The sequence below is a fragment of the Lemur catta genome, chromosome X, assembly GCF_020740605.2.
Source record: "Lemur catta isolate mLemCat1 chromosome X, mLemCat1.pri, whole genome shotgun sequence".
Lineage (NCBI taxonomy): Eukaryota > Metazoa > Chordata > Mammalia > Primates > Lemuridae > Lemur > Lemur catta.
In genome coordinates, this window is record NC_059155.1 from 63933496 (window position 1) to 63939588 (window position 6093).

The following is a 6093-nucleotide window of genomic DNA, read 5'->3' on the forward strand; positions in this document are numbered from 1 at the left end:
ACTTGATTAAGGTTCTACATGACAGATTTCTCTACTCGAAAGCTACTTACTATTTTCCTCTTTGCAATTAGTAAATATCTTGTGGCAAGAAATTGTGAGACTCTGTGAATATCCTGTTACTCCTGGTGCTAGGCAAAATGGCCTCCCCCAAATGATCATGTCCTAATCCTGGAACCTGTGAATATGTTAGCTTACATGGCAAAGGGGGATTAAAGTTACAGATGGAATTAAGGCTGCTAAGCAGCTGACTTTAAGAGAGGAAGATTATCCTGAATTATCGTGGTGGGCCCAATGTAATCATAAGCGTCCTTAAAAGTTCAAGACTGTTAACGGAAAAAAAGCCAAACTCTGTAAAATAATTTTTAAGAGATTTACTCTCAGCCAAATTTGAAGACCGGGACCTGGAGCCATGCTCAAGAAGTCTTAAGACTTGCTGTGGTCGGGTTACAGTTTGGTTTTATACATTTCAGGGAGACAGTGGTTACAGGTGAAGTCATAAATCAATACATGGGAGGCATACATTGGTATTGCCTGAAAAGGTGGGCCATCTTGAAGTTGCGGTGGGGAGGCTTACAGGTTCTAGGTGGGTTTAAAGATTCTTTGACTTGTAATTGGCTAAAGACATGAAGCTTTGTCTACAAGCTTGGAATGTTTTAACATAAGGAGCTGTTTATCAGAGATAAGCCATAGGACATATTTGTTGTGTAAATTGAGGACCTGCAGGTTTGTCTTGCATACCCTTAGGCCTGCTGATGGGTTACAAAGGATGTCCCCAAGAAGAGAGGGGGGCATGATGAGGCATGTCTGACCTCCCTCCTCCTGGCAGGCAATTTAGTTTTAGGATATTCCTTTGGCCACGAGGGAGTCCATTCAGTCAGCCAGTGGGGGGTGAGCCTTAAGATTTTATTTTAGTTCACAAGAGGCAGGCAGAAGGATCAGAGATGGAGAAGGAGGTATGAGAGATGCAAGGTCGGAATTATGCAATGTGAGAAGGACTTGACCTGTCATTGCTGGCTTTGAAGATGGGAAAAGGGGACCACGAGCCAAGAAACATGGGTGGCCCCTTGTTTGGACATGTAGATTTTATTATGATTCAGGTATGGTGAGGATAACCAATCAGGACATGATTGCCATTGAAAAGATAGTTTGTACTCACAGATCCCAAGAGGAGGGGCACACCACACTACATAGGGCCACGTGGGGAAGCACCAAGGCTGGTCAGGAGAAAGAAGGAGCAAGGAGAAAATGCAGGCAACAGCCTTTATTGTGGTTTCCATGGGAAGGAATAGACAAGCAGGATAAGCAGGCTTAGATTGGCTAGTTTGAATAATTTCAGTGGACTCTAGAGTATAGGGGCTGTCTCTAGTTGTCTGGTACCTGGCGCTGGGGTGATTAAGGTAGGGAAATAGTGGCTTGTAGTGTAAGAGCTCAATAAAGGAGGTGGTTGGGGTATGGGTTTTGGATTAGTTGCTTTGCATCTGAAAGGGAGTCTAGTCCTCTATTATCTCTAGCAATTGGCTGGCCCTGGAAGAGCTGCAGGGTCAGCAAGGCCCTAGGATGTCAAAGCATTAAAAATACAGAAAGTAAAGAAGCACTCTTAATACAGCTCTAGAAGTTGGAAATGGCAAGGAAAGGGCTTCTCCTCCAGATTTTCAGAAATCAGCCCTGCTAACATGTTGATGTTAGCCCAGCGAGACCTGTGTTGGACTTCTAACCTACAGAACTGGGAAATAATAAATTTGCATTGTTTTAAGCCACAAAATTTGTGGTGATTCATTACAGCAGCAGTAGGAAACTAATACGATATACTCCTCAAACTTTCACCCACTAATTTTAGTATCCACTGATTTTTCTTGCCTAAGTCAATTATTATCATAATAGTGATTTTTCACATTCTGTTGTTCCTCCTGCTTAATAGTTGGCTTTCTGTTATAATTATTTATTTATATAACTATGGACTCACAGTTTCTTCTTCTATTGAATGGGTTATAATCCTTTATTTTCATTATTCATTTTGGTGTTCAATTTTTTCCTGCTTTTGTCAGTAGGAGCACCTTCATGCTGGCTTCTGTGTCTTTTTGACATGTTAGTTGGGGAAAATGTGCAAGTGAAGACCACACAGTGGAATTATTATTAATTTTCTTGGGTATGATAATGGTATTAAGGTTATAGAGGAGAATTTCCTTTTTCCTTGGGGGATGTATTTAGGGGTGAAGTGTCATGATGTTTACAACTTACTTTCAAATGGGTCAGCAACCCCAAAAAAGCAATATTTTTGTTTATTTTGTACACATGTACATCTATCTCTATGTGTGTGTCTCTGTGTGTGTATGCATCTATGTTATATATATATAGAGAGAGAGAATGAGCAAATTTGGCAAAACATCAAAATGATCATATCTAGGTGGAAGGTGGAAGATATACACCTGGGTGGAAGGTGTTTATTGTGCTATTCTTTAAATTTTTCTGCATGCTTAAAATTTTTCACATTGGAATTTTAGAGAAAAATAACATAAAGTGAAATAGCTTTCAAAGACAGCTGATACATTTTTCTGAAAATATGGTTGTATATATATTACAGCATACACTTAAGGTTTCATGGTCTTTCCCTCAGGTCCAGGGTACAAAAAGAATAATTTTCTTTTTTTTTTTTTCCCCAGGGTCTGAATTCTTCCTTTATTGGTGCCAAATACAAGTCCCCTCCTGCCCCCATCCTCTTTCCCCTGTCCAGGCTCCTTGACCAGGTCGGGTGGTGAGGAGGTTCCTTCCTCCTCAGGACCTCATGTGGGCTGCCGGGTTCCTTCAGCAGCAGTGGTGGCTGGTTCTAAAACCATAACCCCAGATCTCGGCCCAGGGAGCAGTCAGGGATACCAGGTCCGATCCAGGGGGGGCCCTCGGGGGCATCCAGGCCTGCATGGGGGGCGAGTCGTACTTGGACCAGGCTGTGCTGTTTATCTGTGTCCTGCTCGCTCCTTCCCCACCAGGCCCTGGAGCAGCCACTGCAGCCAGCCACGTGCCTTCCTGAAGGTGGCTGAGCTCTCTGGTGAATGTCCCCTCTGAGTGTCAGGTGGGCCCTGGGGGGCTTGAGGCACGCGGTGGCAACCCCCAGGAGGAGCAGCAGCAGCAGCAGCAGCAGGGCCCGGGAGGCCGTGGCAGGATGCGGGTGCCAAGCGCTTGCAGCCCTAATTTTTTTAATGAACATTTCTAAGTGTCAGCTTAAATCTGGCCTCTGCAATTCAATTAAATAGAAAGTTTGCTCATAAAGTGCCTGAAAGCAATGACCTCATTAAAGTATGTAAACGCTACCCCTCAGATCTCATTTACACTTTTTTATTTGTTCTTAACAAAGTTATTTTATAATCCAAGCCTTGTCTAAATCACCATAACTTTTAGATTAGCAATGGCCTATAAAGGGCCATATGTGGAGTTTATGGAAATCTACTTTCCAATGAAAACCCAACCAAAGGAGAATGGAAGAGCAATGCAAAGCTTATTAAACTATTTAAAGTTTCTTATACCCAATTTCCAGAGCTTTTTATACATGACTAGGCTTATGCATTTATGATCATTGAGGTGTGGCAGGTTCTGAGCTGATATGGGATGTTGTAAGGAGGCTAGTTGGTGGACCACCTGGCATCAGCCCTGTGGTAGCTTGAAAATATGTCCACAAATTCTTTTAAACTTCTCCCCTTCAAGGGTAGAGATTCATTCCCTTCCACTTGAGTGTGGGCTGAACTTACTGACTCACTTCTAACTAATAGAATATGGTGGTGGTGATGGTATGTGACTTCTCAGACTAGATGGTCTCAGCATGGTGGCTTCCTCCTTGCTCTCTCTTTCTCATGGTACAGCCACCATGTCATGAAGACACCCTATAAAGAACATGAAGCAGCCCTATGGAGAGGTCCACTTGGTGAGGAACTGAGACGTTTTACCAACAACCATGTGAGTGAGCCATCTTGAAAACGGATCCACCAACCCCAGTCAAGCCTTCGGATGACTGCAGCTCCAGCCAACATCTTGACTGCAACCTCCTCAGAGATCTTGAGCCAGAACCACCCAGCTAAGCTGCTCCTGAATTCCTGACCCCTAAAAACTGAGATAATAAATGTTTATTATTTTGAACCATGTATTTTTGGGTAATTTGTTATACAGCAATAGATAACTAATACGGGCCCTTAAAGTGTTATTATTTGGGTCCAGCCATCATGCTTCAGAGTCTGGGAATTTTTCTCCTCTCATCCACAATCCAACAGCAATATAATGCTTCACATAAGAAAAAGGCACTGAAGAGACTTCCCTGGACTCTCTTGGTATTGGTGGATGTAGCATTTGACTCTTTATTTCTTCCCTCCTGAGTCTGAACGGCTTTTGCTCAAAGTAATTTGCCATTTGAGGGGAGGAGCACTGTTAGACTAGTGTGTTTTCTAGTGGCAGAAAGTCCCTTAGGAAATGAATAAACCCAGAATCTCCGACTCACTTAATAAAGGATTACATTTAATTCTGCAACAATCCTGTGCTGTAGGTACTAGTTGCCTGGTTTTAAAGCTGAGGGAATTGAAATATTATGCTTTAGGGATGCACACAAATGTAGAGGGATATCATAAATCTTGGAGATTTTCCTCATAAATATCCAGTGACTTCTTCATCATGGAAGAGAGAAGAAAGCAAGGCATTAAGAAGGGAACAGATACGGTGTACTGAGTGTGGGGAGAGAGGTACTCTCCTCGCTCCTGAATGAGAAAATTCTTCCATGAAAGGCTGTTTGAAGGCCACATTGAGTTGACGTGGTCCTCAATCTCCAATTCCCTTGAGGCCTTGGAAACCCAGCCAGCCCACGCCTGAACAATGGTCCTCACATGGCTACTTTCCTTTGAACCTCCGCCTCCTTTGAATGAAGCAGCAGAGGGTCTTGAAGGGCAAAAGCGGCCAATCTCTGTGTTTTCAAAGATTCTGGGAGCTGGGGAATGGAAAGGGCAGTCTGTAGCCTTATGTTGTGTCTGGAATTTGATAAATCACCATCTGGGAAAGTTACATGAAGTGATTGAACCTGAACAGACACCCCAGACATGCTGGTCTGTTGTCAGTACTTACGACAGCCACAGGGCATTCACTGTTCTGGCCAGGTCTCAAAAGGAAAGCACCAGTGATCCGAAGCCAAATAGATCCTTGTCACTCCCCTAGTTCTGGTTATGCTACTAACTGGCTGCGTCCCTTCACTCAGTCTTGGTCTCTTTATCTGCAATTGTAAAGTGTTCCTTCAGATCTTCTTTTGCTCCAACATTTTATGATGACCTGCCTTCAATTCCGTGAAGTGAACGTGTCCAACCTGTTTTATTTTGGTACCTCCACAAGCTAAGTGTTCTCTTTGGTGAACATCCACAATTATTCTTGATTAGCATTGGGTTTGCCAACACAAACTCTTCAGCTATGAAAGATCTAATATGCCTTGTTTTAATCTATTCTTCCTGGAAATAACCAGAGGAAAATGATATATGGCTGTTTATGAATAATGCCCTTTTAGCTTTTCGCGGTGGTAGTATCGTAGCCAATGAAGTTTATCCAAGGAGCGACTATTGCTAATTGAAAACTTTTCTCAATACCCCGCCATGACGACTTGAAATATAGTCGGCATTGGCAATTTTTGATAGTCTTTATGGAGACTAAACTAAATAATAATAATAATGCCCTTCTGATTAATGTGGTAGATTATATACTCATTTAAAAAATATAGAGAAGCTCATATTTGGGGAAAACTTAATAATTCTGAGTAGGGCATTTTAAAAGTAATTTCTCTATTAAAACAGATTAGACAGTCTGAGCTGCCAACACAGAGTGTTGGAAAGGGGAATATCTTTTTTGTAACTCAGTTATTAATTTAACGAGGAGTAAATACAGGTATAGGGAATATTTCACTTTATAATTTCCTTTTTGGTGTATTTTCCCCAAATGACAAAAAATAAATAACCACTTAAGGTGAACAAACTTTGGTGGCTTTTCCCCCTAAATTCCTAATGTATGTTTTCATTTTATTAATAATTTGCTATATTCCTGGTAGAAAAGACAGAAACACTGAGCTAGCCTTCTGTGGTT

The 6093-nt window shown here is 42.1% G+C and overlaps 1 non-coding gene across 1 annotated transcript; it reads left to right on the top strand.

Annotated features, from left to right (window-relative positions):
• The first annotated feature begins 5522 nt into the window (after window positions 1-5522).
• On the top strand, window positions 5523-5663 carry LOC123628923. The gene has a single exon (XR_006731803.1). It is a non-coding gene; the product is annotated as a U4 spliceosomal RNA (small nuclear RNA).
• The last annotated feature ends 430 nt before the right edge of the window (window positions 5664-6093 follow it).